Raw genomic sequence first — 12,243 nt, 5'->3', positions numbered from 1 at the left:
TTTGCTACTAAATACTTTGCTGCAGATACTAAGTTATCCAGGTGTGGTTGAATTGACAACTCAACTGCTAATACTTGAGAATATTCTTTGGCTCCCCTTGTGTCGAATCAATAAATTTGGGTTGAATACTCTACCCTCGAAAACTGTTGCGATCCCCTATACTCTTGGGTTATCACTCGCGGATTCGCCTCCTGGACGTTGGTGATCGGGTGACAAGCGGTTCTCCTGGACCTCGCTCTCCGTACACCGGGGTTGGGCTATAAAAATCGGTAGTGTGGCTCTTCTCCAACTCGCCAACACAATGCCGCTCTACTACCTCTTCAGTTTGGACGAGATCGAGCCGAGCTCCTTCGGTGAGGCAGTGTTCTTGGTGGGGCTATGGTGGTTCCTCGCTATGCTGTTGGGTATGCTAATCGGCTCGTCGATCATGCTGCCGATGATCATCATGGAGGAGCGAGCTCGAGACAACGCACATCCGGGGATGGGGGCTCGAGATGCAGAAGAAGATGGTGCGGTGGGTGTTCCTCCGCCACGCTTGATTCTCCGTCGGTTTGCGCCGGCTGAGTAACTGCGTGATGTGGTGGAGTGGGGTGATGACTTGCCTGCACCATGCAAGGCAGAGACGAGGGTAGTGATGGGGTCCAGATGTAGGTGAGGTGGCTGCACCAGCTCAGGAAGCATACTGGGGCATGGGAAAATTTCGTGGATTGCTCCACGAAAAGTAGGTGTCGAGGTAGAATCGGAGTTGAAATCTGCATTGTGGGAGATGTACTGGATCAAGTGAAATGAAGTTGGCAGTGTTCCTCTGGAAATGGGGAAAAGAATTAGAGAAGAGGAATTGCCAGACAGAAATGCCTCTGCGAGGCTCTGGGTCTAGAAGCATCGCACACGGGGTATGCACAGATAGAGGTAGATAGATGACTTTGCATTCCCCCGAGTACTGCCCGAATGTACTCGTGGGTGAACCGGGTATGCGTGCAGTATGCAGTACAATCTAAACTAACAAACAGACAGATGCAACGAATACGCAAAGGAAAAACACATCAGACAAATCATACTAAAGTGTTTTAATGCTAGTGGGTATATGTACTCCTGGTATACATATACCTACACCAGCGCGCATTTTATTATAGACTCTGGACGAGCCCATGTTGTTTAGTGTATGTGCTCTACTGATTAAAATCTTGTTAGAAACACATTGCCAATCCTGTCAAACATTTCTGCTTGACAGAGAGACAATCCAAAACAAAACCAAAAGGCAAGAAAGCACACATAAAACACAACATACGGATTACAAACAGTGCAAGCATACAACAAAGCAAGAAAGCACTACGCACTAAAAGAAACAACTCACTAAGGGATACATAGTTCTATCCTCATACCGAGGATGAACAGACTGATTGCCCTACTTGCAGATTCACCTGACCGCGTGACTGAGGTCACTCAGAGGGCTAGTCTTGCTGGGGGTTTTCCTGGAAGACGAAGATTGAGCCAATCTTCACCTTCATCGTCGGACACTCCTACGGGTTGGGGCTCAACTGTTGGGGGTGCGGCTGGAACTGATCCAAACAAATGTTGGTGGTGAAGGCGGTACATAGCCTTGTTGATGCCTGGCCTCAGCCAAGGCATCGGATGGGAGTGTAGCACTGGGTTGGATGGTATGGGATCGGTGACTTGAGATGCAACCTGGCGGCCCTCACAACGTGCTTTTGCGACGGCTTGAGAAGCTTCACGGTCCAAAGTCTTGAACTCCCTGATCAGGTTACCAATCACCAATCCTTGGGCAGTAATAAACTACACCAGGCGAGCGATTTTGGGATCACCTCCCTGGACAGTGATGGGATGCTCGGTCCTTAGACTAGTCTCAACGGGGAAGAAACAGAACTCCCGTCGTCCCGCTACTTGTGGAAACTGGGATCGAAGATGGACGACAATGTCCACAGCAGCGGTCTGAATAGACAACTCTGGTGTGGGCATGGGTTTGCCTTGGATGATCAAGGACTGACCATCCTCAGCTGGACCTAGGCAGATTTGCACCTTGGTTTGGAATCGACAAAGATGAGGGACGATTATTGCTTGGAACACCAGATACTCAGGACTGGAGGAACAACCATGGGCTTGGGTGAGCACATCGGTGAGGAGAGGCGGAAAGCCAATGTGACCAACCACAAAGGTACAGTAGTAAAGGATGGGCTCTCGGAGAAAGTCGGATGTGGCTCCCGATCTGGAGCTACTAGCTAGGCTTCTCTGCAGGGACATGGCTGACTGAGTGGGGAGAGATACGGCTAGCAGAAAAAAGGGGGCTTTATAGGCAGGTATGCGGGACGCACCCGCACGGCGTGGCCCCTTTCCCTTAATGGCGAAGGGTACGCTGTGCGCCGACCAGAAAGGATAGGGTTGCTATCTGATTCACGGAAAACTAGGCGGGGACAGCGGGGTAGGGACGTGTCATTCCCGGCTGCACCACCTGTTGCTCAACAGTGGTCATGCCGGAGGCCAGGAATGGGTCAAATCCTTTAGGGTCATTACGCTTTAATGGTAGCGGTGATCTAATTCTAGGATAACCTATGCCAGCCTGGCTGCTTTGGTACCATCTCCTGTGGCACCCCATCCGCATGGAGCAGGGGGGCTTCGCACGTCAGCCCAGAATAACACCTAACGCACGATAGGTCCATGATACCGCATTCCAGGTACAAGATTATTCATCAAATACATGTATATAGGATTACATCATTGATGAATACAGTCATCTGGCATAACTCTAAGGCTATTTAAAAGGCGGCGGAAGTCTTGGTTTGGCAGCTCATCGACTCTGGCTGGGCTCCACAACTCACAGGACTGGCAAGGTTACGTCCTAGCACGACCAAACAAGCAAACAATCTAGGCATGACCTAAAAACTGGCATGACACGCCAGGTAAGTACATTGAATGTACTTGCAAGACAACCAAATATATAACATCCAAACAAGCAGATGGCAAAGCAAGAACCAAGCGCATGCCACAACCTATCTCATAACAGAAACTAAGCATGGCATGATATTAACAAGAGACATAGATCAAACTAATCATCAACATCATAACATCTAGTAGCATGGCAATAACATGGCAACAACATAACATGGCATAGCATAGCATCTTAATCATAACATGGCATGGCGCAGATGTATCTTCAAGACACGGATTCATGCATGAACTATGCTAAAAATAAACTACCAGTTACCTCCCGTGAAGACATATCATATTAACTTTATGCAACAACCTCTTACTCTGCCACGGCTCCTCGGAGCAAACTCATGACTCACCGAGACCTCGTCTCGTGATCATATCAAAACATCACCGTGACTTCTCACGACTATCTCATAGTCCAAGTCACCACATTCTTTATATCACATTAGTTATTTAACGTTTATCCTCCATTTCGACCAAGACCCGATAGTGTGACCTACTACGAACTGTGTGGCTATCGATAGACTTAATAAACACTCTGCAGAGGTAGCACACTATACCCACACCATGGAACCCATGGCCTCGCACTCCCATTTGGGTGGACCAATGGCATTCCGAGAAAACCGCTCTACACCCATGACACTCTCCCGGCCACTCCAACCAACTCCCCTTTGGGCTAAGTCATGGGTGGCCCCGTGCCTACCAAAGGCATCAACGGCCACCGTCATGGCAAAACAATAAACGGTCCCAAACGGGGACATGTGCACATAACCAAACTCGGGCTCACAAGGCTTATGTCCGCCTACCTGATCAGGGTAGCGCGCGCCCATAACCGTCCCTCGTTGGAGGCACCGGTGAGAGGCATGATAATAGATCGCATTAGGACCCTCCCATAAAGGCAAGTGTGGCTGCATTGGAGAAGCTCGATTTGGTGGCACTATGACTCGATCCCAGCAAGGACGGAGGAGGTTTGTTATTATTAAGTCATGTTATTATCTTCTCCATCATCATGAGCATATTTAACGTGAATGCAACAATGAGCATGCAACATACAAATGCATCAACAAAATAACAAGCTTATCAAGTGAACAACTATAGCATATGGAACCTGGCAATACAAGGTACTAGCATAACAACAGTGCAACCGATCATCATAACATCAGTTCTACGGGCATGTAACTAATCCCCAATAGAGGCATGATATTATCAGTAACAACATACTAACTCGCATGGCAAAAGGTATCATGAAAGGTAAGCATCACATGGCAAGCCATAGAACATATAATATAACTGAAATAACTGCAGATGAAACAGGCAAGAAAATACTGCAACTACACACACATAGGGTGCAAGCACAGTCAACATGCCAGTTCGGGGCTCATGATAAGAGTTTGGCTTGCCCGGGGTCGATGAATACTCCGGGAAAAAGTGTAGAATGATCACGGAAAGATTTGCCGGAAACAGTTCTCTCTCAAACGGGGCTGTTTACCGGCAAGGGCAAATTCATCATTTTCACTGTGTGAAAACATAATGAAAACGATACCAACGGAAAGAGCTCGACGAACAGAGAACGTGAGCACTGGAATCACCTCGATCGGAGTTACGGTTGAAAAGTTGTGGCCGTTCACTTTTTAGGCAGAAAATGCACTAAATAGTGAACGTTCACAAAATAGCCAATTCCGCGGGCGAGGCTGAAAAAGAGAAAGCGCAAACTTCAGAATACATTTTTGGAGAACAGAAGGCGTATTTCAGGCAATACGCCTTCAGTGCCGGAAAGCGTAAAGCGCCAGGAGCGTCTCCTCTTACCTGACCTTGCATCACCTAGTCGCCGACAGGTGGGGTCGCGCGGAGTGGGGCCCCGCCTGGCCTGACCTCCTTCAACCTCCCACTCAGGCGCGCGTCGAGCCGAGGGAGAGGATCGCCTCCACGGCAATTGCTGGCGCGTCCGGCCGCCGTTCGCAACGGGTGACCTACCCAGATGCTCAGGAGGGAGAGGCGCGTCTCGGGTGGTCTCTGTTTGCCCTGAGGAGCGCTGGAAAGGGAGCAGCAGGGCCCGTGGCGGGGAGGAGCTCCAATCGCCGGTGCATATGGAGCTACGGTGGGGGAGGGGAGAGGCCGAGGCTACGGGGAGACTTGCTGGACTCTGGGGGTTGCAGTGGTGGTGGAGGAACGGCGAGGGGAGCTCAGGATCACCAGAATCGAGAGAGACCCGAGGCGGCGACCACGGCGATGGTGTTGGTCGAGGAGGGAATCCGGGGAGGAATGGGTGGCTATGGGAAGCGTAGAGATGAGAGGAGGGCTGCTGGAATGCTCGAGGGGGTCGCGGTCTCTTTATATAGCCGGGGCGAGGTACGGCCGAGCCGAGTGCCGCCGGGCAAGTCCGGCCAACGCTCTAGCAGCCATAGCAGTCGGGGAGACGTGGGAGGCGACGAGGGGAAAGTGGACGCGCTGCAGAGGTCACGTAGAGGAGCAGCGCTCAGGGACGAGAGGAGGAAGAGGACAGAGGGGAGGAAGGGGACGATGGCCACGGGAGCGCACTGTGCGGCCATTGGAACGACTCGCCGGAGAAGAAAACGGAGGGGGAGAGGGTTCCAGTGAGAAGACGACGTCGAGGGGGAGATGTAGGACATTGATGAGGGCTCCAGAACTGGTCGGAGCAACGCTACAGACGACAACAGTGGCTAGACCACCGTTTTGGCCGGCTGCTCTCGTGGTCACCACGGACAAGGCACGCTCTGGACTCCTTAATGATGCCAGCTCCTGTCTACAGCGTAGTTCATCCAAGATAGAGCAATACTACGGTAAATAGACGAGCAAAGAAACAGGGAGTGGAGTAAACCAAGCTCCGCAAGTTTGTTGTAGCAAACTTGGTCACATCCTTGAGATCAAACCAGAGAGGATAAAAATTAAACTTGTTGTCTGGGAGGCTTAAGCTAGTAAGGACTATGGTCCTGGGAATTATGAGGGCATTAGGACAAGAATTTAACATAGTTGTAGTGCAACTGCCAAATCTGGCCCAGAAGCTAAATCATGAAGTAACACTCACTAGGAGTGTTGGATTGGGCTAAAACTTGGCAAAGCTTGATGATTTGGGCATATAATGATGCTGTAAAAATTTCATACCAAATGAACTTGCCAAAATGGTACTTCCTTCACAGCTATTATTTCTGCCCAAAAACTTGAGAAAAACCCTCAGGGCAAATGGCTAGATGTAATGAGCCAAAATTTTGTGGAGAGGGGTTATATGCGTATGAGAAGACTTAGGAAAATTTTCAGCCATAATGGAGCAAGATAAAATATACTTGCTTCACAAACTGAAAATTTGGACAGAAACAAAGAATTGATCCTGGGCTCATATGGATCAATGGAATGAGATGAATCTTGGAGGAGGGTGATTATATGATCATTAGAGACTGCTGGAAAAGTTGCAGCTCATTTTGATCATCCATGAAGGTATTTCCTTCACAGACAAGCAATCTGAACAGAATTTTGAAAAATTGCCAAGGAGGATTGGATAGATGGATTGAGCTGATTTTTAGTATCTAGAGGTGATTTATTAATGTTAATCACCCTGCAAAATTTCAGCTCAAATGGATCAACGATTAAAGCACTTCCTTTGCAAAAATTTCAGACAGGACAGAAACTTGCATTGGATCATCTGCTCAAATTATAACCTTTGAAGCATGGGTTTGGATGGAAATGGTTAAGATATAGCAATGAAAAGCTCCACAAATTATTTGGGAATTTTCCTTCATATAAAAATGGTAGCTCCTTTGGAAAATGGCAGAAATGCAATATTGGCTTAAAATAGGAAAAGGCAATTTTCCTTATTTAATTATGGCCAACATTTTTGCCAGAGATAGGATTAGACATAAATATCATCTCCACCAATTTTCATGAATTTAGGAGATGACTAGCTATGCCTTTGGATTTTATTCCTCAGATAGACAAGAAAAGGAATAAATCACAAATGAAAAATATTGCATAGGACTTAGCAATATTTTTGCATATCCAAGGTTTGGAAAGGTAGGAGGGTCTCTGGGAACAATTGGGAGGATCAACAGATCAAGGAAAAGGATGGCTCCTTTGTAATCACAAAGGACATATTCAAATTCCAAAAATTGGAATTAGGGTTTTGATGGATTTGAGATGATGCAAATGGGGTCTTGCCTAGTAACAAAGACATGAGCAAGGTTTTGAAAGGTTGAAAATGACAAGAATTGTCAGAGTCATCCAGCAAACTCAGGAGAAAATTTTGAAAAATGATTGCCAGGAAGGAATAACAGCACAAAAATTGATAACCCAATTTTGGGGCTGTTAGACTGGGCGGTTCATACCCAATAGTTATATCCCCAACATTAGGCCCCAGGTTGATTTGAACTTGTTCACATCAATCTTCAGTACCTGACTTTTCAAAATCTTGCCTCGCCTGTTTAACAAATTTGCTGTAACCCGCCATGACGCCAGCTCACAGAATTATGTTAACCCACCATGATGTCATTTCGCATTAATTTGTATGAGGTCGAGAACGTCTTTAACTGATCCTTATCTTAATGATCATCCTGAAAATCGAGGCGTCCATATAGCCACATGATGATTTTGGCCTCCTCGATTCCCACGCATGCCTTGTATCCATCCTTTTATAAATAGGGGTGGGGGTCTTTATCATTTCCCCCCTTGCCTCCACGTCTTCATCTTCCTCTCGTGACTCCTCTGCAGCCTTGAGCTCCGCCGCCGCCATCTTCCGTCCGCTGCACCAACTCAGGCCGCTGCATCGACCTGACAGGACCAGAGAACGCCGGCGCTCCACCGCAGTCCATCTGCATCTGTAAGTATTCATCTCCTTATACCTCAGATATGCATTAGGGTTAGCCTTGTTCATCGGTGTTCTTCGCCGTTCTTCGTTTTCTCCTTTAGTTCGAGTAGCTTTTGATCTGAACATGATATGAAACTTGTGCGGTAGTAGTTTAGCATCAGGATACCTCCTCTCCATAGAAAATCTCATCGGAGCACAAAAACTTTTCTACTGCCGCCACCTTAGGTTTAGAATTTTACTGCTTTTTTCTGAACTGCGGTAGAACCAAAATTATTGCTCTAGTCTGCGAAAGCTGTTTGTCCAACTCTTCACAAAATTTTCACCGATACATTTGAAGTACCATAACTGCCATGGCGGCTTATACCATAAACCGTGGTCCACCATATAACATTAAGCCCCGTTTTAAGCCGCCAGCATGTGCTTCATAACCTGTATGACCCGGTAATAGTCTCCGGTTTAACCATGCTTGCTCATTCATTCCCCTTTTTGTTTCTGCACAATATATTTGATCTTTGAACTCAGGCCGGCTTAACAACATAATCATTTTGGTTTAACAGCATAACTCTTAACTCGGTAGGTACCATTAGTCCCCTTTTAAGCCGCCAATATGAATATTCGCATACTTTTAATGTTCATCTTCCGGCTTAACACATCCGCCGCTCATAACACTTTACCTTTGAATCAACGGTCCGGCTTAACCACTTAATCTTAAACCATCAATATTTCTTTCTTCCAGGCCTTCATCAAAATGGGCAAAACTGACACTGCCTGCAACTGGGTCGTTTCCCGGGTCAGCGAGGAAGACTTGAATGAATATGTTCAGACTGGCGTCCTAGCCAAAAAAGATGTCATCCATTGGAGGGTCCCAGGCACTGAAACTACTCCTGAGCCCAAGGATGGTGAAGTAATTGTCTTCACTGATCATATGCTCCGGGGCTTCAGCCCTCCCGGCTCAAAATTCTTTCGTGATGTGCTGCACTTTTTCAAGCTCCATCCTCAAGACATCGAACCAAATTCCATTTCAAACATTTGCAACTTCCAAGTATTCTGCGAGGTGTACCTTCAATAGGAGCCCACCGTAGAACTATTCAGGGAGTTTTATTACTTAAACCAGCAGAACGAGTTTACAGATGGGCCCAGCCTAGAGTTAGGCGGCATCTCTATACAGCGGCGGAAAGAAGCCACTTTTCCAGCTGCCACTCTGCCCAGTCATCCCAAAGACTGGAACCAAACCTAGTTTTATTGCAAAGACACTTCTCCAGAAGGGGAAAATCCTCTACCGGGTTTTCGCGCCAGCCGGCTTAGCAACAAGCATCCTCTGCCAGACCGCATCAGCACAGCAAAATGGAAGAAGTATATGCCGGTCTATTCAAAGATCCGGGCCTTGATGGCCAACGGCTTGACTGGAATTGATCTGGTTCGATGCTGGTTCGCCTGGAGAGTCTTGCCTTTAAGCCGCTGTCCCGGCTTAATGTGTGAATACACCGGCGAGTTAAAAGATCCTCAACGCCACAGTTAGATTGAAATGACTGACGAAGACATCAACAATATGACCAAAACTCTGTTAAATGAGAGCTTGGAAGACTGCAGTAAGCTTTTAACCAATTTCATAGTTGAATCATACCTTCCCTTAAATTGCCTTTTCATACCCATTTAATTGTTTGCAGGTCGATTCACCTTTTTGGACTAGGAAGCTGCAGGATAAGCAGGCCAAGAAACCCGGACAAAGAGCAAAGCTATCAAAAAGCCTGCTAAGAAGAACACCAATCCTGCCGAGTTATTCAACTTGGATGATAAAGATGATGATGACGAGTCGGAGGTAACACTTGACTCCCTTGGCTCATTTTGTGTACATCTTATTGATAATGATCACTATCAGGATGATGCAGAGGGAAGCCAAGCCAATGCTGAAGAGGTAACTATCCTTTCCTCCGACTCTGAACCTCTGCCAAGACAGAAAATTCGTCAAGCAAACCGGAAAGTAAGATTTTCCCATCCTTTAGCTTATTTGGATCCCAACTTTCTTTTGAAGAAGCAGCAACATGAAGCTCGCCGCAGAACCCGGAATAGCGGCGGCGGAATTCTTTCCTCCGGCTTACCAAACACCCCAGCTCCTCGCAAGCGTCGACCGAAGGTTTCAAATATTTCTGATTTATCTTATCCCAAGGCAGGTCTTCTTCGACAACCTCTTAACCTGTATGATTCAAACTACCAGGGAACATCTCATTCCTCCTCCGGCGACTCAACTGGGACTCAAATCCCAGCTTTCAAGACTGTGCCTGGGTGAGAATATTAAATTTATCCACTTTGAATCGTGCACTTAATTGTCATATTAACTCTGTCTTATGCTTCCTTTTCAGTGCTATGGCAAAGCCCAGCAAAAGCAAAAAATTGACAAACCGGCTGAAGAGCCCAAAAATGTCGATCCGGAACAACATGCCACAAGTGAGACTTTGCATCAAGTGTCAGAAGCTGTTATGGATGATCCTCCTCCAGAAGACCAACCCGTTACCCAAGATGCCATGGATGCTGATCCAAAAAATGATAAACCGCCCAGTCCTGCTCAGCCGGCTCAGGAATTTGATGATATAATGATCACTGGGACGGCTTATCAGGCCCTAGGCAACCCCATTGCCCTGTCCAAACACAGCACCAAGGAGGAATTCTCTGCTGTTGACAAGGGAAAATGGAAAGTTGACTTGGAAGGCTATGCTCAATTTAGTGCTCAAGAGATTCGCTCTGGTTATTTGAACCGTCTTCACACCAGCCGTGACTTCGAAGCCGGCTTGGTCAACTTGATGAAGGAGCGCTTTGAGGTAATCCAACACAATCCTCCTCATAAATATACCTCTATCAGCCGCCAAATCTATAGAACATGATAGCATTGAATGTACTGTAGACTTTTAGATAGTCATAAATATGTGAAGATCAAACTAGTAGCCCCCAAGGGCCGGCTTAAATTATCAAATTAAGCCGGTACTTCCATTAACAGTGACCAACTTTGCACTTGTAGCCCCCAAGGGCCGGTTTAAGCAGTATGAATAAACCGGGACTTATCACCATAGTTGTAAATAAAATCCAAGTATGTAGCCTTTATCCACCGGATCACATCATTTTGCCCGGGTCATCATATAAACTTGTGTTTGAAAAGAGCAATAGGCATTAGCCCCCAAGTGCCAAGGAAAATACTTGTATTGTGCTTGGGACTTCAAAAATAATCATGATCATAACACCTTTCATGTTGTTCCTGTCACAGGCTGAACTAAATGAGAAGGAATCCCAAGTCAAAGATCTAAAGGCCAATATTCAAACTCAACAATCTGAGACTTCAAAAGCCAAGTCAGAGCTGAAGACTGCATTGGAAAACATTGAGCAGTTGAAACAGAGCTTCAGTACTGATAGAACCGACTGGGAGACCGAGAAGGCAGCTTTACTAAAAAGAGCAGAGGATGCCGAAGCAGCCCTTAAACTGGTAACTAACGAGTTGTCCGGATTAAGGCATCAAATCAACAGCATGACATCGGCCATCTTCAAACAAAAAATACTTTCCCTTGCACCAACAGTATATTATAATCGTCTGCCGGTTTACCAATAATTTTACTGATGTAGGCTCCCGAAGCGCCAAGTTGGGTTCAGACATGCGCATCAAGCTCAAAGCTGTCTATACTCTGGTAGAGCAGCTATACACTGGCGCTCAACAGACAATCTATGCTGCTATTCATAAGAAACAACGGCCCTCCCTCATCAAGGAAACACTTGAAAAGCTATCGGTGCTGCCCCAAAGGATTGAGGATTTAAAGCGATCAGCTGCCAGAGCTGGCGCCATGACTGCCCTAAGTCGGGCAAAGGCATGGCAAGCAGATCTTGATCCAGAAGATTTGGCTAATGGATGCCCGAGTGTAAAAGAGGATGGGTCTCCCTTCAGCGTTGATGACTTTGCAAAAATAGCAAGGGAAATGTGTCCAGTAGCAAGCAAACTGGCTGAAGACACAGACCTATCCCAATATCAGGTGGCTTATGACGCTGGTAACAAGAAGGTGAAGGCGACGGTTCACCGGGAGGTGGATCCCATCCCGCCGAGTCGTAAGCACACCTTCGCTCCTTACATTGATCCATCAAGTCTTATAGATGACGAGGCTGTGTTTAGAGCTTTGACCGGTATCAACTGGGCTTTGCCTGACTTCCAGCCAATGGATAACCAAGGAGAAGAAGAAGCAGCGCAGGATGACCCGGAGGCTTCGACCCGCCAAGACTAGAAGTCTGAATTCATGAGCCGTTTTACCAGCCATAACATTTGGATGCTATTTCTCAAAAACACTTATCCTTTTGGGCCTTTAGATGCCTTGTAATAGGCTAGTTAAAACAATGATCTACCGTGCCACGGTGCACGTTTTATTTGCATAATACTGCCGATCCATCCTTTGAAGATCTGCCACTTATGCTTATAATACCATTGATTATGCAGACCATACTTATCATTT

This window comes from Aegilops tauschii, chromosome 4 (assembly GCF_002575655.3).
Source record: "Aegilops tauschii subsp. strangulata cultivar AL8/78 chromosome 4, Aet v6.0, whole genome shotgun sequence".
NCBI lineage: Eukaryota > Viridiplantae > Streptophyta > Magnoliopsida > Poales > Poaceae > Aegilops > Aegilops tauschii.
The sequence above is the reverse complement of the archived record's forward strand: the minus strand, read 5'-3'. Positions refer to the sequence as shown.